The sequence below is a fragment of the Plodia interpunctella genome, chromosome 15, assembly GCF_027563975.2.
Source record: "Plodia interpunctella isolate USDA-ARS_2022_Savannah chromosome 15, ilPloInte3.2, whole genome shotgun sequence".
Taxonomy (NCBI): domain Eukaryota; kingdom Metazoa; phylum Arthropoda; class Insecta; order Lepidoptera; family Pyralidae; genus Plodia; species Plodia interpunctella.
In genome coordinates this window covers 7,518,424-7,542,568 of record NC_071308.1, presented here as the reverse complement: position 1 = coordinate 7,542,568, position 24,145 = coordinate 7,518,424, and the positions used below count along the sequence as shown (strand labels likewise).

The following is a 24,145-nucleotide window of genomic DNA, read 5'->3' as shown; positions in this document are numbered from 1 at the left end:
AATCTTACTAGTTTAGCTTTATGGCGTAACATGGCGTTATTTTTAAAAATCGAAACTAACTTAAGCATGTATGACAAAAATAAATGAATTTAAGAAACTTGAATATAGGTAACTTTCATATAATTATTACGTGTTTAAGTAATATTTGTACTACATACTAAATAATATGAATATGTGAAACTAATAGATTATTGTGACTTTTCATTTAATGCAGACGTTTAAAACATACATTGCAACACGTATTGAACATCGTTAAACAAATATAAGCTAGTTACACTATAACTATTTTTTGGAAATCGAATATTCTTTTCCTACTTATCAAATAATCCATCAACCCTATAATTAGATTCAAAACCGACCGATTCAAAGCTGCCTTAAATTACATTCGTTTTTTGCTGGCTGAGAAAAAAATACACATTCATCTCCTTGCTTTTCTGATCTAAGCTTCGAACTCCTTCGGTTCGCAGTAGTGTGTGCGGTGTGGGTTTGGTTTCACGATTAAACCTGATAAATGTCTGTCTGAGTGATATTGAATTTTCTTTGCCATTTCTTCTACTTCTGTAGGTTTATTAGATTTTCACTAACCTTCAACTTACTTTAGGTCTGAGAATTTCATAGAAGTTTTGAAGTATGTCAATTTTTATTTATTTGAGCGACATCATGCGTAATTTGTGGTGAAATTTTAGAATATATTTTATTGTCTGATTTTCAATAAAAGTTATATTAATCTATAATTTCATGACGAAATCTCTCCCACATTCTCGCGTGTTTCATTCTTGGTTGTTACGCCCGAAGCCCGCGGTACAAAAATAAACCTACCAAGCTTTGATTTTATCTTTGGGAATGCTGTTCTCGTTTATTAGCTGCCAAGGTATATCCCTTAATCGCCTTGTACGACACTCAACAGAGGATATGTAGTGGTTCTATTATCGTAATATATCGATTTCATCACGTATATATGGAATCCAGTGGAAATTGCGTAAAAAGAACAAACGGAGTAAAAAATATACACTGTTTCTATCGTATTAGACGTTACTATACATCATATAGACGTTACGACGCTACTATACAATCCTAACAGTAACTTATTTCCTTGATAAGTTAGAAGACAAAGTTAGTGTTGAGTCGCCACCTGAAGTTAAAATTTTAAAGTGCGATACTTTTCAAGTCGCTAACACATTTATAGAAAATCTGCAGGAAAAACATAAATTTTAAAAAACTTACGATTAAAATAATGGAATTTTACTTTGTCGTCGATAAAGTTATAAAATCAATAATAATCGTTTTTTTATCTCTAATGTAATAAAATTTTAATGCTTCAAACAAATTTCCGACAAACAAAAATCTTATTTATTTCTTATAAATATTTAATAAAAAAATTTAAACAAACAAAAAAGGTGTCTTGCTTGTGCATTGTCGGCGTAATTCACTTTTGTAATACAACATAAACATGCAATAATTTTCGTCAAACGTGCAGCAAGTGAAAATAATATTAATTGTACAACAGAGTTGTATATTCACATTGCATTCAGTTTTAATGTAAGCACTAGTGCATTAAAACAAAGGGAAATATTGAGGGCTTATTATGCCGTAGCACGCGGCGTAGCGTCGTAGCACATTGGCTACGAAGTGCTACGCCGACATAATGCTACGTGCCTACGAAGCTACGAGTGCCGGCAAAGTGGAAACGGTCAACAAACTACAAGTAACATAACTTTATGCTGACGTTAAAGGAACCATTTCGTATTATTTCATACATTTTTTAAACAAAAACTAATTTCAGGAAACGAATTCGATATTTCTTATCAGCAGTAGTCGTTCCGAAGTAGTTTGTAGCTTTTTAGGAAACACTATGTAATTTAAAAATTACTGAACAAATGCTTTGATAAAATGATCTCTTTCTTACATTCGAAGTTAAGATCAGTTTTCAACCTTTAGTCAACATAACAAACTTAAAACTTTTTAACAACCTACAGCAGGTGTTTCAAAAGTCACCTCTAAGATTAGCCGAGTAGAGTATACAAGCTTACAAACATCTTCGACTAAAAACTTGAGTACAATGACAGACTATACTAATCGCTTACAAAATTTACGCAAGACTAAAAACAAATTAAAGTTACAACACAATTTTAAGGTTGAAATATTTTCAAGTAATTTGAGGGCAAATTAAAAATCGTAGTAAACGCTTTATTATTTTCGAAATTTCGAATAGCAAAGTTTACGTAGTGAAATTGACTTTGAATAATTAATTTTAGTGTCTAGACTCGAAAATGATTAATAGTTTGTCAAAAGTTGTAATTACGGTTATATATTTTAGTTTTTGCTGAAATATATTTTCTGTTTGTACACAAAACAAATTCAATATCACGATAAACATCTCCCGCTATTATACATACGATAGGTATAACTTTGCTGGGTCAAAGTATTACCCATCTGCTTTGCATACAAAAATAAATCCATCTTCATGCCCAACAGTAGGACCGAATAGATTAAACGAAAACTTATTATCACGTTGGTTTCCCAATGGAATAGTAGGAGACTAGAGACATCGATCCCGACAATGGTCACTCGCCTCCTCTGCACTCATAACTCTCTTCATGAATAACTAATTTTCAATTATATTTTAATCTTCAGTCGCTCGGTGACCACAGTTCGTTGTAACGCGACCCGAAACGTACGAAATATAAAAGGTACGTGCGCGTTAAATACCCGTATTAAGCACTCTTCATGCATGCTCTCCGTTTATGGGTGCTCATGGGTTATGGGTGGGTGTACTCGTAATATCTCTCTTACGAAGGAGAACCGCTAGTCACGGTACATTCGCCGATGACCTCCGCTTCATAACTACCTTTCCCCAGTCTCCTTTCAAAACTTTTCATTTATAAAATTACCAAGAGAACAAGACAGCAATTCCGAATATCAAATATGGCCACTTAGGTAGTCCTAAAATTTTAATGAACAAAAATAAACTTAGCGAGTTAGGAACGTTTTGCGGAAAGCTTTTTGTAAACGACATTTCGAAGTTCGCGCAAGTTTTGATTGAAACGCGGCTTCAATTAGCGAGTTCGAGTCGGCTGTTAGTGCGGGAATGAGCTTGATAATAACATTACATCTTTGATATCAAACAATTGGTAAGATTTGCAAGAATCCGAAGTAATCCTAACTTCCTAACTAATATCATAGATGCGAAAGTAAATTTGTTTGTTACCTCTTCACGCTTCATTCAAACCATCTACTTGAAATTTTACGTACACGCACGACCTGAAGCGCCCGAAATATAAAAGGTACTAATGAAATTAATGAAAAATATGGCATTAGGTGTCACCAAATATATAATGTATAAAGATTTTTATTTCTCAAAAGAATAATATATTCACATACAGAGAAAATTAATAATATTACTTAATTATATATGTATATTTCCCATTCGACAGGCACAACATTTTATCTACAGTCTGTATATACTAAATCCATGCATAGCACCACACTCCACGCGATAAATTTCACATTTTTTTAAACTCCATAAATATGTCAAACTAACCATGTGTATTTTATTTGATACTTCCAATTAATTGTTAATAGAAATAGTCACTTTACACAGCATGTACTCGCCCTCGTCATAGATTTGAATAACTATATCTCAAATGATTTTCAAAGTGTAACTTAAGCCGACACCACACTATCCGCAATTCTCCAAACTTAGTCGGATTTGGTATACATTGCTGATTTTTGCATTGCAGTAAATAAAAGCACTCATACAAACAAAGCAATGTTCATGCATTCGAATCGGCATCTAGCCGAGTTCTGCGATAGTATGGAGGCTAGTAAAGTACGATCGAACGATTGAATCTAAAGGGGTTAGTTATATCTAAGGGGAGTATATCACGCATACGGGGCCGAAGTCGAGGGCGTATTGTATTGATAAGGGCTGTTCTGTCGCAGGGTCGGGTCATGTTATAACACTCAATATTGTTATCATGTTGGAACTAGACTATGGTTTTTAAAGTTTTTCACTTTTTTGCAGTTTCCTTGTATATTAAATTCATCATTGGAAAAATTGTCTAAGAAGACTAGTAAAATAGAGACAGTTAGTTTTTTTTGTCATTTATTTAAACTTAAATGCACAAGTTAAAAAGTTAACAATATGTGGACTTAATGCCATAAGGTATTCTGTGCAATTCAAACCTTAGGACCAAATAGAAAGCGGTGAAAAGTAGTGAAGATAAAAACAAAAAATAAAATGTTAACAAAAAGATAATGATAAATAGGTACAATTAAAATGCATGAATATATTTTGTTGAAACAAAAATAAAAATAAGGCAGACGTAGCGATCGGAAGGAGCTCTAAGATAACGATTACGTAGGGATATAAGGAAATGTTTACTAGTTAATAATTTGCAATGATGAACATCATTATAAGGCATTTGTTTGTAAGTAATTTGCAAATAAACACATAATAATGTTAATAAATATTTCTCTCTCACATCTACGTATATTCCCGTTGCATTCGAATTCAGAGGTGCGAGTAAAAATAAACCCAAAAAATCTTGAAGATTCGGCTGTGCTTTTACAACCGGTCGTCTGCCAGACCTCAACCCTCTTTGAGAGTACTATTGTTGATTATCAATTGCCAAGACATTTTGTCCCTTAGTCGTCTCTTACGACATCCACAGGAGAATATGGCATGGTCACATTGTAGGGGTGATTTACAAGCCGAAAAAATATGACGTTAATATTTATCACCGTTATATTCCGAACCATGCCCGGGCTCCGAGTGGCTAGGGCTCTCGTGAGAAGGGCTCTCCAAGCCACTATGAGTTGTAAGACCCTTGCTTGCAACACTCCATAGGTATCGAATATAGCTTATTATTTTCCTTAAAGTTGGAAGCATGAATATGTAATGACTAGATTGAAACACTCGAAGCAAAAATAATATTACATAAATATGAACCGCGGGAGACCCATTTCAAACCACCATTTCTTTGATTAGATACAAAATTAAACGCAAAATGGAAATTAAATAGGAAATTTAAAAAACAAAACTTAATAATTAAGTTAGAAGAAGCTAAGAAATCACATATCTCATCTGAAGATACTACAAATTCGAGTATGTGTAACTAGACACCTCTAAGATTTCTCGAGAAACAGATTGACGACGAAGTCATTCTATAATGGTTTCGTTTTTACCTTTTCACGGGGACGGAACCCTAAAAAAATATCACATCGAACGTGATCAGAAAGCACACAAGTTGTTATTATCATTTTCAAAAATCATGCCTTTCAAACAGTAAAAATTACGAAACGACCTTCTCGAACGTGAACATACAGCTTTTACGTGACCCTTTCACAAATTGCAACTATTATGTTGGCGCACCTGAACGAGCCCTAATTTGTCCCACGTCGTGTGAAAGGTTCTCCAAAATAGATTTTGTGAAATTTTCCTAAGTAACGCTTTTATTATGGCTCATCAAAGGTGACCTTTGAAGATAATCTAAGGAAGAAATTTTGTATTAAAAAGACAAATTTAAGATGTCGTTCTTATTTTTGAGATTAGATCATATTTTGAGATTCCCAAAATATAAGTAATTATCATAAAACATTGATATCCTTATCCATCCATAAGGAAGGCCTGTGCCGCAGAAGTGGGGACGTTTAAATGGCTGTCGATGATGTAATGATGAATTACAACATTGTTTTGAGTGAGTATTTATTTCTTTATTGTCTACCTTTTATTATATTATTACAGATTCAAGGCGATGGGCCCAATACAAACTTTATTTAAATTATTATTTATAGATATTTGAGTTGCAAGATTCTACCCGAACATACCTTAAATATCCATTGCAAGTTAAATAAATGCTTAATTATGAGCAAAAACATTTAAAATGCAATCGCAAATATTTAAAGTTTTTCATTCACAGTATTTGGTACTCTCACGATATCGTTGCCACACTTGATTCTGTTGAATAAATAATGCGATTCGAATTATACATTACATTATTAAGAAAATATGCAATTCGGCGTGACCATTAAATGTGTATTTTTATCTTTTTGCTAGCTTTTGCATGCGGCTTCGCCCGCGGTTATTTTCCGGGACGAAAGGTACCCTATGTACTTTTGAAATTTTGCATATTGTATGCAAAGATTGGTTGAGTAGATAGAGCGTGGAGAGGTACCTAACAAAAAAACAAACTTTAAGTAAGTTTGTTAATTTTATAATATTATTTAGTATTGTATGCAGGGGCGATTTTACATATCTTTGTATTCATAAAATTTTGCAAAATGGTGTAAAAGTTGTTAAAGTAGAAATATTTTGAAAACCAAATGGAATACAAACAGAGAGAGACAGAATTTTACTATTTATCTCAATTTAATTTCACTTGAAGAGTAGGTGCGTTTTACATTTGAATGGTGAACCTGATAATAAAGATGTACTTCTAGAATTAATACCAAAACTACCCAATACTTACCAACTTAATATTCACTATTTGTATTAGTAAATCTTTGGATTCTTACCTGCAACAAAAAAATATTAAAATAAGTCCTTATGCTGTTTGAATATGCATTCACATGTACAAATGTAGAATTTAGATTTCTGTTTTAAGTTTCGTAATAACTTGTTTGTACCATCTGTAATAACTAGTAAACATAGCGCTAAGTCCATCTTTTACATTTATACAATGTATAATTTATTTAAATAAATAAATTCATTAAATACTACTTGGTAAAATATCTATAGGATAAATGCATAGTGTGTGTCAATGCAACCGTGCGTGTAATACACGCGGAACCAATCATATCTAAAGGCATCTAAGATATATGTAGATCATATGCGATCAACCGAATTATTGCCAATCCGATATATCAGAAAGCCGAACTAATTTGTCAGCCCAATGACAAGCGTTTTGCATATTCAGGAGTCGACTGCTAAGATCCCACGACTCTAGTTATTATTCATATTATCTTATCTAGGGCAGCCATAACTTTAATTATAAGACGGGACATTTTGGGTAAAAAGGTCGGGATTTTTTTCGAGTGTCCTTTTTAGGTCACATTATAACATATATAAGACCATAGCGCCAGACCTGGCCATGTCCTTTAGATTTTCCGAATGAGCTTTTGTTAGGTCGCGACCGCATTGTCCGAATACGGGATAGGATTAGGGATGGTTACCCTATCGATACAGCACGGGACGCGAAGGTAGAATTAGAGAGTAGATTAGTATCTAATTTATAAGCTATCCTCCAGAGTAATTTGAATTGTAAAATTTAATATAACATGCTTTCAAGATCATTAAATAATGATAGAAACCGACGAACTGAAGTTTCAAATAAGAAGTATCTATGGACTTTGTAAAGTAGGTTAATAATTAACGAGAGAACACGTGCGGACATACTTTAATACGACTCCTCTTATTCATCGAAATCCACTTAATTACTCCAATTAACTACCCCAAAATTCGATTGTGTAACTATAATCCCAATCGATTGTCACGGAATCGGAGATTTTTCGAACGATATATCATATATATATAGACCTCACTTTGTAAAAATGTCCTCACAGTAACATCTTTATATATATTTGAGATCATTTGAGATCTGTAAATTTGTCAGGAAAAATATTAATCTTTATACGCAAACAGATGACACTCAATATGCTCTGTCACGAGGTACTTAACTGAAAGTCAATTATTGTAGTTTTTATATAATTTAGAATTATTTTTGTATTTTTTTAAACTTTATTACATGAATTAATTAACTATAATATAAAATAATATAATGCTTTAATAGTAATAATAATTTAATATTATATAACGATAATTAAATTGCAACGCCCTTCCAGGGCTCATTTGTGCACTTAAATTGTTACTTACAATAATGAAAGCAATAAAGAACTATGAACTATAAAAACGAGGTTTTTTCGAGGTAAAAACCTTCTCAGAATAATAAGTTTGGTTTATTTAACAATCAATATGGACTAACATCATGATCTACAGCCGTCTGTGGCCCAAGATAGAGAAAAAAAAAAAGTTAAATTTTTGCAATTAATTTTGCAGTGACATTCTTCTGATGTAAAATAATTTATTCAAGTGTACAAGATTCATGCGTATCATTATCTCTCTTCTTAGTGTAAGTCTTATGCACCAAGCAAAATTTCATGAAAATGTTTTGGTAGTCACAGCATAGACCGAGAGCCTACTACGCTCCTCTTTATTTATTTATATTTGCATACCTATATTCGGTAAAACGTGTAGGTCTAATTCATTTTGACTATTTGTACTCATGTTTTTGGCAAATAAATGTTTTCTTTCTTTCTTACGCGAAACAGTACATCAGTTTCTATAGAGCTAAACATGTAAACTGTATAGTGTATCGGCGCCGCGGATAATGTATGCAAAACGAGCTAATAAAACGGCAGGCGACGGCAGCGCAGTAAATTCGAGTGCCGTGACGTTTATCCAAAGTTACATCCGTTACAATAACAGTCGAGCAGCGATATCCGAGCTCCGTCCATTTGTTCTGCTTGCAGCTCTCTAATGTAATGGAAAACTTTACGCAAACACATCCTGAGCTGAGGCGTCCGATTAGACGTTAGAATGGGATTCGCGTCCATTTGGTTACTTGCTGGAGTTCTTCCAAGGGTGCCTCTCCAACTAATAAAGGCAAGTGAGAGGGTATAACATGACTAATCGACGCTGACCAGACCACTTTGTATGTATAAAAACCTCATGTTTATGAGTCGGATTTCTGAGAATACTTTTGCAAAAAAAAATTAAAACGAAATATTTCTGACCGAATGCCGTTTGGGACAGTAAAATAAATACTTGATCATCAAGGCAACTAGACCACAGAAATAATTAATTTTTATTTATTAGTCTATGTTGTCCCAAAGATGTCCAAAGGCCTTTATTCAAATAAAGCTGAAAAAATATGAGGCATATATAAGATCTTACAATCTGACGGGCCTCGAGCTCTAGTTTTAAAACATCATTAAAATTCAGAACGCGGCCGTCGGTTGTATCCCACTGAAACTTCAAAAATATCCCCCATTACACTGTATCCGACGAGATTTAATCAAGTTCACTTGCATGTGCGGAGTTTCGTGTGCCCTATTTTAATTAAGATATATTGCTAGATTTATTATTATGTAGGTATGCATTTTCAGCCACAATGGACCCGTCCATTGGGCCGGGTCTTTTGAGAAATTCATGGGCCGAAGCCAAAGTTGAAAGCTTTTTTACAACTTTTTTATTCTAATAAGCGTGCCTCTGCGGACATATATCCCTTTGTGTACCGTTATCGGGATGCATTTCGGGTTACGTTGCCAATCTATTGCCAGGAAGGGATCTACAACGTTTGGGCTATATTACTTCTGAATTCTATGAGTAAAATTATATTTTCACACATGTATGATTAAATAAGTAGGAACATCTTTAAGACTCATTTATACACCAAAAATTTCATACATAATCATCCAACAAATACGAGTAGGTACTTAGAACATGAACCTGGCACGTGTATAACCTGATCTTATGATCAACTTCGTAATTTCCGCAAAGATTCCTTCAAAGAAAACTTCTTGTTTTGCCGGTAAATTGTATAGCCATTATACGCTTTTTGAAGTACCTATATATATATATATATATATATATATATATATATATGTAATTAAGGCGTATTTCGGTAATTAATTTATACCGAAGTCCTCAAAGTGAACCACAGACTATTTTGATGCCGGAAACCTACGCAACCGGAAAATACGTCGCAATTTACAGTTTAACATAACATTATAGTAAAGTATAATAAATAATAATCGCTAAGGTGAAGTTATAGAAAAATCATTTTCTAAACACGACAGTTTTTCCAAGAACACCTTTTTCCATGTCATGATGAAACATATATACGCATCGATAAATAATCGCTACAAAAATATAACTCAATAAACGCCTACGCGTCATGTCAGGTGAAAGATTGATGACTTAATTCGTCCTTAAACTGAGTTTTGTCGCACATCCACTTTCACGCTTTTAAGTAACAGACGAAGGAAATGAAAAAGTCGTATTTGTCACGACTGAGAATCGTAATCATTAAGTGGAATGATGACTTTCTTGGCACATAAATGCAGTGGTCTGCCATTGCCTTCTTCATTTCACACACTAGATGATAAATTGCCAACTGGAGTGCAGGTTTCCTCACGATATTTTCCTCCACCGGAATCAAGTGATCGATGAAAACGATATATCAAGTAGAATGCAAACCTGGATCTTTTCAGTTCACAGGCGAAACAAAGTCTTAATCATTACACCACCACCGCTGAAATAGTAATTGGTATCTAAATCGTTCCTCCTGAATTCCTAATAGATATAAAATCCGGGGGTTCGTATAATTCAATTTCGGTCGTCGGAATGGTAGGGGTGGAATTTATGTGTGGACACGGCACGACGCTACGATAGCGGGTTACACGACGTGTCTGGCCGTGGCGGCCGCTAGCCGACAGCCTCTGGCCAAATATTTACACAGAAACCATTCCGAAACGTGTAAACCGCATCTCGTGTTTTAGACGCAATGTGCGATTTACTACATTATTATAAAACAAAGTCGCTTCTCTCTGTCTGTCCCTATCTATGCTTTGATCTTTAAAACTACGCAACAGATTTTGATTTTGATAGTGTGATAAAATGTAATATTAACATGAAGAAATTTAAAAAGCTTTTCAAATTCTTATATAATATTCGGCAATAAGCTACGTTGCCCCTTTTTTGCTGCCAGCATAACCATTGTCTACTCTATATAAAATAATTCAATGGACGCCATATCTGTAATCTCAACACCTACTGATATGGAAACAGGCACGTCGCCTGCAAAATTAAGCGTTTTCGTGCAATATAGGTTACACATTTGCGTCACGAAAGCGCTTTACTTGGAAGACGCCTTGAATTGCGGTGAACAAAGCCAAACAAGCGCTGTATCGCTTACAGCTTATGCTTGAATTTATTCTCCAATATCTCTTTTCTAATTTACTTCTTCCATTGAAAGTGTTATAAAAATCTTGTGTTGTTTTCCTTATATTGGTGCCGTATGTCAACGGTTATTTCTGGGATAAAACTTTAATAGAATATACTTTTATTTTCAATACATTAATGCATTTAATAATTCATATTACGTAAAATATTTATGCTGATTTTAATTGGGAAACGAATGGTGCTGACAATGTAATGATGAAAGCTTACTGATTTATGGTTCTTTATATACTTAAAGACGCACCGCACTAGTGCGTCTTTTAGTCAACCAATACGTACAACTCTGTTCTTATTCAGACATTTACAAACTGCCTTTAATTTTCCACAAATGGGCTCTCATCATTTAAGCGATATCTCGGCTTCATCTTCAGCCAAGGAGCGTCAGTCCCCGGAATTCGTTAATCCACAAGTTCTGCGTTTACCACAAGCGGCGTTTACCATAAATAAACCTACCGACACTGCGGACGTGCTACGTTAGCGCACGTACGTCACTATAACGGAGATCACGACAAATGGTAACGTACCGATAGTCATACGAATGGTTTATTGTGGCGTACTAAGTCTGGTGATATATATATACGATGCGCGATTTGTCATAGAATAAGGATTTTCTTGTCTAAAATACTAAAATTCTTCGAATGTTGATTCACATGTATTTCATGTCTTTACTCGTCACGTGATAAAAGCTTACGAGTTACAAAGATATCCAAGAATACGACTACCTAATAAAACGTAACTGAAATTATCTTTTGTTTCATTACTTATTATAAAACAAAGTCCTCTGCCGCGTCTGTCTGTCTGTTCGCGATAAACTCAAAAAGTAATGCACGGATTTTCATGTGGTTTTTACTAACAAATAGCGTAATTCCCGAGGAAGCTTATGTGTATAATTTATTATGTTTTTACCCGAGTGAAGCCGGGACGGGCCGCTAGTTTCAGCGAAAGCGAAAATTGTTATAAAATAAATTTTAAAAAAATTAGCAGAGCTGTGATGTTTCGCTTTCGTTGGAAATTTTGGTTTGATAATAAATGTAAGGTCAGTAAGATTGACATGGATGAAGTCCGGGACAAAACTAGAAAAAACGTTTTATAATCGCTCAAAACTATCTGCCAAGAGAAATCTGACTGGCAACCAGTAACCGCGTCATTTCAAGCTGCATTTAGCCCTGAATATGCAAACACAAAGCGAAGCGAAAATTGGGGCTCTTTAAACCTATAAAGTATGGTGACACGAGTGTCTCGCTGCTGCCGTATTAACGGACTGTGCCAAATTCGGCCGATTTACTGCTAGTTTTCGGCTTAAATTGACCGTTGGTTAAAAAGATAGGATTGAGGTTTTTATTTTGTAAGCTTTTAACTTGTAATGTATGTAAGTATATATGTACTAGTGTACTGAATAACAATAATAAAGGGTAATAAACAATTGTGTTACAAGATTCCACCCGAACGGAAGCTTGTAGCTAAATTGTGAAGCTGAATATCTTCAACAAGACTCCGTCAGAATTCAATAGGCGGGGTCTTGTAATAAGTATAGTTTTATATATCGAAACATATGTTAACTATATTTCGCTGTAAGCCCCCGAAAATAAAATAGCATCACCCTATATTTCGCTCAAAATAAAATAAATAAACAAATAAAATCAAAATTATCATCATCAGGATCGGCTCTCAACGAGGAAACTCCTTAACTTTACTGCACCGAACGGACATATTATTATGTTAGGTTCTCTAACTGGCTGAGCAACATAGAAGATTATACCTTATACATACATATTTATTAAACAAGTTGCCAGCGTTTTTGGAGAGAACACAATATGTACATTTGATCTGATCTCAGTCGTTTGAAATTCAAATTCTTTACGTTAATTAAAATGTTAAATGAATCAAACTATAACAACAAGGTTATATTGAACCTTACAATAATCAATAATTGCTTGTGTAAATGCGTTCACATAATGAAACGCAACAATCAAATGTCATTTTAATTGATCTATTTTATTTATAATAATATTTAGTATTTTTTTGTTCTTGTTAAAATGTCATTAAAACACTTTTTGACATTGTCATGTCACTTGTGCTCTCTGTCATACTAGCCCCATATATTTTTTCGTTTTTGCACATGGAACAAAAGTGGGTATCTGATTTGACTTAATGGCAACTATCCTATGAAACGATAAGACGGAAGAAAGGAGGGTTAACATTTGACGTCTACAAATCTTTCATAGTAATTCACAAAAATCAACCTTATTGTGAATGCTATTAGTGTGATCTAGAAAAAGGGACGTCCCAAAAACTCCCATCTCGGAAAATATCTCTAGACGCCTGCTGGTGATGCCTGCACTACCTAAGTTTTAAGATTCGAAAGTTTAATCCCATATCAGTTTAATATTGAACTTTAGGATTCCAGTCATAACATATTCATAACTAGTTTTGCATTGAAACCACGTCTTTTAACGTTATTTAGGATTATACTGGGTTTTACTATGAAGTTATAAACGGTATCGTACGCAGTTAAGTGCAAGCATGATAGCATTGAGAAGTTCTACACTTGCGATTGAGTGCTCAATGTACCTTGGCGCCATAAACTGACACGCAGCATGGGTTACTTACAAGGCCCACATTTTTATTAAGTGACATCTTTGGAGACAAGGATGTGGTGAAGTGTGTAGCGCCGCTTTTTCTTCACCTGCGTTTTGGAAGTTGACTGTAAAGTAAAACAAGTTTTTTACGTCAATAAGTAATGGAGGTCCTAATTTGAATAAAGAATTTTGAATTTGATTTACAACTTCACGGTTACACCCCTTGAGATTTGTTCTCAAGGAAGAACGCTAGAAAAATATTTAAATAACACAAGATTTTGCGTAACTTCGTAGTCGACATAATCCGTTCTGAGGGATCACGTGTACTACACTTATCGATGACGTCTCTAGAGCCGGATGAGAAAGGCTTACGGCACACGATGAAAGTGAGCCTCGACGTCGAACACTTTAGGCCGGTGATACACGATTGTACTTTTGTGAAGCTAAGTTTGTAAGTATTCTTTATATATTCAGGATGGAAGTATCTAAAACCGGATTAATTGCATCATTGGATCCACATACCTGATCCACATTTTCATAGTCTTCTTCGTAATATGCCAGCAAAACAAAATCTAGTTTTTTTTTTGAAATAATTTTATGCTAATTAAACATTTTCTAGTTGCCAAATAACCTTAACGCAGTACTGAATCGCTTGGATGTGAATGATAAGTAAAGCGCCAAAATGATCAGCAATATCTTTAGCAAAAATATATAAGTAAAGTGATATTAATTAAGATGTAGCACTATTACCTATTAGTATGCATAACTAAAATGTGCAATGAAGGATTATTGTATTTAACTCAATATCCAGCCAAAAGACGTCCTTCTAAGCTTCACACAAAAGACAACTTCTCCATTTATTAGGCAACTTAAACGAGAACGTGCGATGAGCCTTAGTTACTCGATATTCAGCGTATTTGAATAACGCCAGACAACAAGGCGATAGCAAGAGTTGGCAACATTAGTTGCAGCCATAGAAATATCGCTAGTACGTGTACCGGTACTATTACCGATACTTAGGTACAAAGTAACTGAATATCCAACTTTAGTATTAGACATTCCGTATCGCACGTGTATATAGTGGTACTAAATATCGAATGTACCCATTATGGGTATGATAGTTTTGTATAGTTGTGAGATGCGGTCTAAGCTCTGTCGTAAAAATAAATTTGTCATTACATTTTAGCATCGTGTTTCAGATCAAGAGAAAATATTTGGGAATTTTACTATATATATTGAACTGAAATCTATTATATTGCTTAATTAAGAGAGTCTGTAAAGCTGTTGCCAATGAGAGAATTAGCTGTTATTTCAGACATACAAGTTCTTTCTTTTGTAACAAATAATAAAAGTAGAAATAAGAACAAAACTGACATAGAAACTACAAAGATACGGAAGAGAGAAGACAAAGACCCAGAAAGTTCCATTGCAGTTCGAAAAACTGCTACAAAGGAATTGCAACTTACATGTTATAATACAGATGTACTTAACGTTTATTACAACGTGTTCGTGTTAGATTAATTACTTAAATTATAAAGTTAGTCATTTTCTTGAAAACAATGGGGAATTGAAAGGATATTAACACGAGATGGATGGAAACAAATACATTTTATTGGACGAAATATAAGGAAATTATGCATTAGAATATAACATGGACTAGCATAACATATATAATACTTTCTATCTCGAAATTCCTGCGGGGGCACAGCACCGGGGCGCAGTTAACAATACAATAAATTTAATGAAGTATTACAATAAAATTTAATGAAAATGGCGTTATCGCCGCAACACCGGTATCCGTCTGTGTGTCGTTGCGTGCACACGTAGATAAAGGTGTGGTATTCAAAAACAAACGCTTACATTGTGTCACAAGAGCTTAATTGGAATAATATTCCTTTGACGGCGGGCCAAAAGGAGATTGAGGGCGGGACATGTGGTATTTTTGTTGTTTTTCCTCTCCACCAAATGAGAAATATTTTCCTCTTTGTGATATACGCCGCCCGCTGTCCACTGCCGGCGAAATAAAAAAAAACTGTCGTCAAACTTCCTTCACAACATATTTACACAGCTTTTGTAGACATATTCGGGTATAATTAAATTCTCGCCGCGAACAAATAAACTAATTTTGGGCCGTGAGAATATCAGAAAATGCCTTGCAGTTAGCAAAGCGTTAACCTGACGTTAAAGGCGTCTGTTCGCTACAGACTACAGGATGATAAATAACTTAAATATTGTTTATTACAAATTTTAAGTGTTGAGTATATAACGGTAGCGAACGACGACGCATTTCTCTCGGTAGGTATGGAAAATTTCGGGATAAAAAGTACCTTAATATGGAGAATTTCGGGATAAAAAGTACCTTAAGGTTTAATTCTGTTAATCTTTATAATTTTATAACAATAGGTCCAGTACATTTCGTGACACACATCCTCACAAACTTTCGCATTTATAATATTAGTAGGCTTATCAAACTAAACGCACAAAAATTAACTCTTCCTTATTTACAAAGGCACACACACGTATTTCGTAAACTAAACTGAAACTCTTCTATGATAATAAGGTTTTAGTTTGAAATTAAACAATTTTGGAAATCGTTTTCGGAATTAACCTAGAAATGGTATTTGGCTATAGTTGTTCATATAAAAATGCCAATGGTTTGACAACTGAGGATGCTGAAGGCGGTGGGTGTAGAAGAAAAAGTAGGACCCTGAGCTTCAAAGGCCGGGCAATGCCCGGGCTAATGCTCAAATATAAGCAATCATCATCACCAATTAATTTAAGAACTTTGTCGACCTCGGTGGCGAAGTGGTAAAGTGCTTGCCTCTGAACCGAGAGGTCCCGGGTTCGATCCCCGGTCGGGTCATGATGGAAAATGATCTTTTTCTGATTGGCCCGGGTCTTGGATGTTTATCTATATATGTATTTGTTATAAAATATAGTATCGTTGAGTTAGTATCCCGTAACACAAGTCTCGAACTTACTTTGGGGCTAGCTCAATCGGTGTGATTTGTCCTAATAGAAATAGAATAGATAGATTTGTTCTTGTCGATAAAGCAATTTCAATCTAATTCTGTCCTCAGCCATTGATTTCACCTCAGAGAGAAGGCAGAGTTCGACACGACCTCTGCCTTCTCTTTTATTTCATCTAGGAATGCCCTTCTTGGCCTTCCTTTTCCTTAAGTGATACTAGTTTGAAATTACATAATAATGTTAGTACATCAGAAGCTCTTATCTCCGAAATGCTAGCGCACTTTAAAGGTACCTGTCCATATGATAAAATTACCGTATCTCATTTTGTACAATAATTTAACTGTGTGTGTGTGTAAATCAAAGCATTTAGCTTTGATACGAGTTACAGCCTAAATATGTACATTTTAAGTAAATCATATATATCGAAGTACATACAGATTTCATCTTATCACCATGAATTCCATATTGCTTAAATAATTGTTATGAGCTAAACTGATTTAGCCATACACAAATTCATTGACTTAGTACCAACAGTCGAGTCGAGAATGCGGAGACGAAAGACTCAATAGATCTCGGGTAAAAATTGTATTTAATGTGAAAAATATTCTAACTAGATCCATTATGGATCTAGACAATGGATCTAAGGAGAATAATTGTAAAATTTTGGTCAGTCAGTTTTATATGAACTCATCTATGGAGTCACAGCCTAAGAATATCCGTGAGAACCGATGCAATAGGATGATTTGCTTGCATTTAGAATTCCACGAAACTGCTCCGATGTCGAACATAAACTGTGGTTACGTATATACAAGTTAGTTTCACGTTGCAAGTTGCATTGGCTTGCACAAAATTACAGTTGGAATAAAGTAAATTAATGAATTCTTATCGCAAAGAAACTTCCTCTTGTCTGTCGGTACACGCGGATTTCTACGTATAGTGTTTGTACTTAGAAATTTACATTTAGTATTGTTGCCAGCTTGAATATTTAAATGTTTTATGTATAAAACTGCTTGGATGGTCGAATAAGAACACCTTTTTAAGCTGCAAATGCAAGCAGCAAGGTCTTGTAAGTACAAGATGTAAATATTGTTAATAAGTGTAGGTCTAATTGCAAAGCATTTATTTGTTTGTACTTGCTACATATTACAATACAAAGTCCTCTGCCGTGTCTGTCTGTCTCTTTGCGATAAACAAGGATTGTCATGCTGTTTTTTTTCTGCGGTTTTTCACTAATAGATAGTGTTATTCCTGAGGAAGGTTGACGTGAAACAGATTTAGGTTAGGAAAAATAGTTAAGATGGACATTGGGTGACCGACTAAATGACTAGATGAGATGAAATGGACTAAAGGGTAAAATTACGCCATCGAAACACGTTGCACGGCTAAAAACGCGTCCGCGAACAAGAGGCCTTAAACTAAGATTGAATTGTACACTTGACTATTGCACAATATTATTCAAGTGACTTCCGACTACCGTGACTTCTAAAAACATTAGATATTTTGTTATAACCTAAATAATTTTAACATGTTATGAGTATGTTATCATAAACCTGATAATCCGTTATCGTTGTGATTTCATTGGCCAGCTTCCAAATTAGTTTGCTTATTACTCAGCTTATATTGATTAAACGTTATCATTGTTGGTTGGCATCGAATTTCATTATTTTGAGTAACCACGCAAATTTCATAAGTATCACCATCATCAACAGGCCTTTAAACGTCCCCACTGCTGGGTCACAGGCCTTCCTTATGAATGGATAAGGAGCATGGACCATGACGTGGGCCAACAACTTAACGTGCCTTCCGAAGCACGGAAGTTCTCAAGGTAGTTTTGGTCACCTATCCAATGACCGACCATTGTAAATAATCGCCACTATCACTGGCAGAGCGCGCTAATCACTGTGCCATTGAGCTCCTCATCATATTAATAGAATATTTTCCAATCTCCTACATTTTTTTCCAATTGACAGATATTATGACAGGGGTTCTCGTAAAGTACTCGAATGTTCGACAATCGTACCCGAAAGTTGATATACTACTGAAACGTATTAGGGTTAAGGAGTTATGAAGCCATATGTGGTAAGACTTAGGTCCCTATAATTTACAGCACGCTATGCGTTATTCGATTTGGTATAGAATAAAATATTAGATGGTCGTGAGAAAAGGTACCTACTTTATTTATCAAATGACATTTATCGAAGTCAAACTGTTTAGTTTCTTGATTAAGTATTTAAATTGAGTATAACCGATGATTATTTATTTATTTATTATGCATTTTTTTCTCACTTCGTCTTTAAGGGCCCACCAAAAAACCTTAAGTGAATTGGAATACAAGACGCCCGAACTTTAAAAGTGGTCGAGAATCATATTTATTACAATATTAGGGCCCTCATTAACGGCACGGCATAATTAGAGAAGGTGGAGTTAGATTGTTGATCCTTTGGTGTTAGATTTTATTCAAGTCACCTAAAGGCACCAAACAAGAGTTTTATTAATTATATAAATTACATTTTAATCATCCACATATTACATGTTGCACATACGTATGATGTTAAGCCAATATTGCGAAGTGAGCCGCTCATTACACCTCGACCAACGATCAATTAAAACACTAATGACAGCAGATACCAGAATGCGCAAATAAATATTTTAATAATTCATATCGGGAAATTGATATTTGCCCATATTTACTTGACGCATGGCCGGGCAACATTATCTATGTTGGATACTTAATACCATGCATGTGGTATATGAAAAAAGTCACTATTAGTTTCCGTATCTTTGAAGTGAAAACTTCTTTAGCGGCGTTGTGCACTTTTTGTGACGGGTAAAAAATGTTAAACTCGCGTCAAGAGTCAGGACACGTGACCCTGATCGAAAATTCGTAAGATGTCGAAAATGCACATCGTTAATATTCAAGTTTTCACTTCTGCCGGCACTCCCGGCATGCAACCCGGATATTTTTTCTCAATTATGTCCCACCATTGAAATAATCACGCTTTTATACTTTAGTTACTACTTTATACTCATTAGGGTTCAAAATCCCGCTTCGCCCAAAAACAAATCTGTCACCGCTGTGTGTGACCCATGCGACAACTCGTGGAATTTTTGTACAATATATTTTTGCATATTTTGTATTTAACTAGCCGCTCATCCCGAATTCGCTCGAGTAAATATAATATATAACAGAATAATAAATATAACATAATAAACTAGTTGTTCGCCGCGAACGCAGAACTCGCCAATACAATAAATTTTGATGACATTTTACAAAATGTGAATGTGGATATTTCAAAAACGGCTTAACCGATTTTATTGCACCACGAACTTAAAAATTCCATTTGCATATTCTACATACCTTTTAAATTTCATCAAAATCGGACCCCGTGGTCCGATTTTCAAAAGTTATCGCGTTACAAACTTACAAAAAATGTATTTTTGCCCTAAGTAATAAGAAAAAAAATTGTAAAATAAATTTCGAAATGGCGTTCGTAAAAATAAAACGAAATACCTATAGTGAACTCAAAAGAGGTCGCATTCTAGCGGGATTCGAACTCTAGACGCTCAAGTCAATCAGTCTTTATCTCTTGTAAACGAACGGGACTATTCATCTTTTGACAACGCTGATGAACATATCCGTCTATTATGTCTATGTGTATGTCATATTATTTCGTTGTCACTACAAACACGAAATAGTCGTAAGAGCCATCAATTCCAAAAGCGCTTAGGCCCTTTGTGCCAACTCCGCCATTTTCAAAAAATTCCAAAAAATGGCTCGACAATCGATTTTCATATGTTTTTCGAACCGGCTCCAAAATATTTCACGGGAATCGGTTGAGAAATGCGACTTCTAGAGGAGAACACACAGACATACGAAAGTACTTTTTACCAAGCTGAAACGGAGACCTCGCTCGCTTCGCTCGCTCGGTCAATTATATACCTAAACTTTACTCACACTATCTATTGGTGAAAACCGCATGAAAATCCGTGTAGTAGTTTTTGAGTTTATTGCAAACAGACAGACAGATTCGGCAGAGGACTTTGTTTTATAATATGTAAAGATTGAAAATTTTAATTGTAACTGTGTCTGCGAAGATGGAATTTTTAAACTATTTTCTTTTTATCAAAGACCACCTGACGTTTAGACAAAATGGCGTACTTTGCGTTTTCCAAACTTTAAAGTTAACGTCAAAGTTGACGGTGCAACCCACTATAAGCGTATCAGATTTAAGTCAACAGTTGCAGTGATTACTTGTCCACGTTTGATATCATCTCTCAAATCGTCATAAACACAAGTCCAAATTTCGAAAGATTATTTCCAATGAGATTATGTCAATGAACTCATTGACAACCGTGATGCATTACCAATATAAACAAATGCTTAAATAGTATTGGTCTAACAATAGGCTATTAAGCAAATTCGACGTCAACGAATAGAGAGACCATTATTGTTTTCTCGATATTGGTCAAGGGTGAACCGATTGTTCGTTGATTGCAAATTGCATAATTCCATACTTACAATGCCGATTAATGTTTGTTCATTTAAAATGTAAATAATAAATATAATTTTAATATTTGTTTCAACACGAATCACAAAAAGTGTTTTTTAGAAAAATTACATTTTTGACAAGTACTTTTATTCGAGAAAGATCTTCTTGCATGAATTGCATGTAGTAAACCGTTGAGGAGTTCCCTTGTCGGGAGCCGTTCCCGGGTACACCATCAGGTCATGCTTATCATAATCATAATAATGCATTGTCATCCATACTAAACGCGTGCAAAAAGTTTCAGCTCAATCGATTGAAGTTGATTCAAAATTGAGTTACAAGATTCCACCCGAACGTACTCGTACATACATATTCCAAGTTAAATAAAAGCTAAGGTAGTAATATCTATACTCCTTATTATATGATTTAGTTGGCAAGAAACATATTGACGACCTACTATTATACGTCTATATACTAATTATATACCTACCTATTATTATATTATACACCTAAATACACCTACTACTTAGCAAGCAAACAGGCATGCGACCCACCTGATGGGAAGTGGTCACCGCAGCCTATAGATGCCTGCAACACAATATATATAGGTACATAATATTTGGACATAAACTGACCTTATAAATCCACTAGACTAATCAACTGTAACACAAACTTTCCAAGAATAAGACGGTGAACTATTCGTATTAAACATTAAAATGACTTCGACTGACAATCATGACGGGTAAATTATACTTAGCTATTTGTGGGAAAAGTCAATACTTATTTAACTTTGTGCTGTTGATTTTTTCACTTAGGTATACTTAGGAACATTTCTTATGTACATCCATATTTGTAGACTAATATAAATGAGAAAGTGTGTCTGTCTGTCACACTTTCACGGCTAAAAACCGCTCAGCAGTGATTAAATTTGGAATAGATATAATTTATAATCCGGAGTCAAACATAGGCTAGCGCAGGCGGAGCTGCGAGCAACAACTAGTAATTTCATAATCTATACTATTATTATAAGAAGTTAAGTGTTTGAGAGTTTGTATGTTTGAGGCGGGTAATCTCTGAAACTACCGAACCAATTTCAAAAATTCTTTCACCATTAGAAAGGTACATTATTCAAGATTGCTATAGGCTATTTTATTCTATTTTATCTCAAAATTCAAAATTACCACGGAAGCGAAGCCCCGGGCCACATCTAGTTATATTATAATAAAACTAAAATTTTAACGAACTACGAACGAAATTCCTAATCGAAACCTTTTCATATTGTCCAAGTTACACTTTTATCTCCGCAAAATTGATTTATAAGGATAGGATTCCAGCGCAATAGATGATCCATATAAATCCATTGGCTTTTTCTGGCGTCAAAATATTTCTGTTTGTTTCAAAGGCTCTGTAGCTATGGAACATAAGGCAATTTCATTTCGTTTTATCGGAATATTTGCTGGCTGGTTTAAGTCTCTAAATCAGAGTGTCCAACATGAATTTTACAATGCGTATGTGCTGACTGTACCAGTCAGTTTATTCAATTATTTTGCTAACATAGAACGGTACATACTCGAAGAAGTTTTAAAAAGATTACAAAGAAAACTCTATAAATAAAACGATTTATATTAACTTACATGTCGTATAAACACCAATAGAGGCAATGGCTTAAAATGAGCCCGTTTTTAAAAGCGCTCTTTTAGCACTTAGTTTTAGAGTCCCAGCTACAGCATAAACGCGAATATTATGAGGAAAACAACTAAATACGCCACCTACTGGTAGCATTAATTAAAAATAACCGCCAACTTCGCTTCCTACTAATGGAATGGAAGCTCTGTCCACTACCAACTTGTGCTCAACTCTTAAATGCAAATAAACTAATTTCACTCCGTTTCAGTAACAGGGTGGCGCCACCGTTTTATTTGTTTCATTCGTTTGTGGTTAAACATTTGAAAATACTCGCTTGTGCTTCGACCGTAGTAATTAATGAAAGTTAAAATTTGATTCTTCTTATGTCAATACGAAAAGTAGAAGAATAAACATTTAATTTTAGAAAATTATAATTGTTTTAGTCGGAAATTAGCTGACGTATGAACACAGACTTGGAAAGACAGTTCTAAAGACTGACAGTTTAATAGTTATCAGTAAATCGGTTTTATTAAGTTGAAGTTATCAGTAAATCGTTGAATTTAATTATTTTAAAGATCCAGTTCCGATTTACTTCTTAAATAATTCTGGATGAATTTAATTTCAAATGGGCACAAAATAACAGATGACGTTGAATATTGGGGGTCCAGTGGACATTAGATCGAGGCGTAGCTTCGGCCGCAATCAACCAATTTAGTAATAGACGAGGCATACTGGGGGTACAGCCAAATTACCGGAAGATGCAAATGACTGTGCATCGCTATCCATTGGCGTCGACAAAGCCAATTAAAATTGGTGTCGCCGTGATCAAAAGGTGATCAAAACGTTTCATTGAATGCATTGTTGTGTAAAAACCGAACCGTTGTTGGTGGCGAGCGTAACCGCGAACTTTAAATCAAAATGTTGGCTTATAGTCTCTACGCAAACTTTTAATTGCGGCTCCCCGTTATACAGTACATGTCTGTGAGAAAATTCGTGTTAGAGTTTAATGAATTTCGTACAGCGGAATTCGGGGGAATTCACGAAATGGTTATGTAAGTAATATTGCTTCATGAGCGCATTAAACCTGCAAAGGTGAAATAAGTTAGAGGTGCACGAGCACTGCTGGATAATTTCAATATTATGCAGAGGTTGCATTGCTTTAAATTAAAGTAGTGATTGCCATAAATGTATACCTGATATTTTTTACCCATTATTTTATAAGAGCCATAGGTACTTGTTAATTGCTGTCATTGTAGAAAAGGCTGCGATGAAGCTTAAACGGGATGCAGGATAGACATAAGACGAACACTCATCGCACGAATTATAATAATGAATATCATCGAACCACTGACTCACTACGATAAATACTTAAAAATCATCGTGAATCCAGTGCTGCAAATGAGTAGTTGGTACCTAAGCGTAAGCTGATCTCATGCCAACCATTATTTATTTATCTAAAACTA

At 34.7% G+C, this 24,145-nt stretch overlaps 1 protein-coding gene across 3 annotated transcripts in view; it reads right to left on the bottom strand.

Annotated features, from left to right (window-relative positions):
• Positions 1-24,145, bottom strand: part of LOC128675990 (furin-like protease 2) — a 242,316-nt gene that overhangs the window by 88,773 nt on the left and 129,398 nt on the right. The window contains exon 1 of one of the 3 annotated variants that reach the window (XM_053755871.1): positions 6,471-6,511. The exons of the other annotated variants lie outside the window; for them this stretch is intronic. The gene's annotated coding sequence lies outside the window, so the exon portion shown is untranslated. Of the gene's footprint in view, positions 1-6,470; positions 6,512-24,145 lie in introns of those variants that run through there. 3 annotated transcript variants of the gene reach the window in all.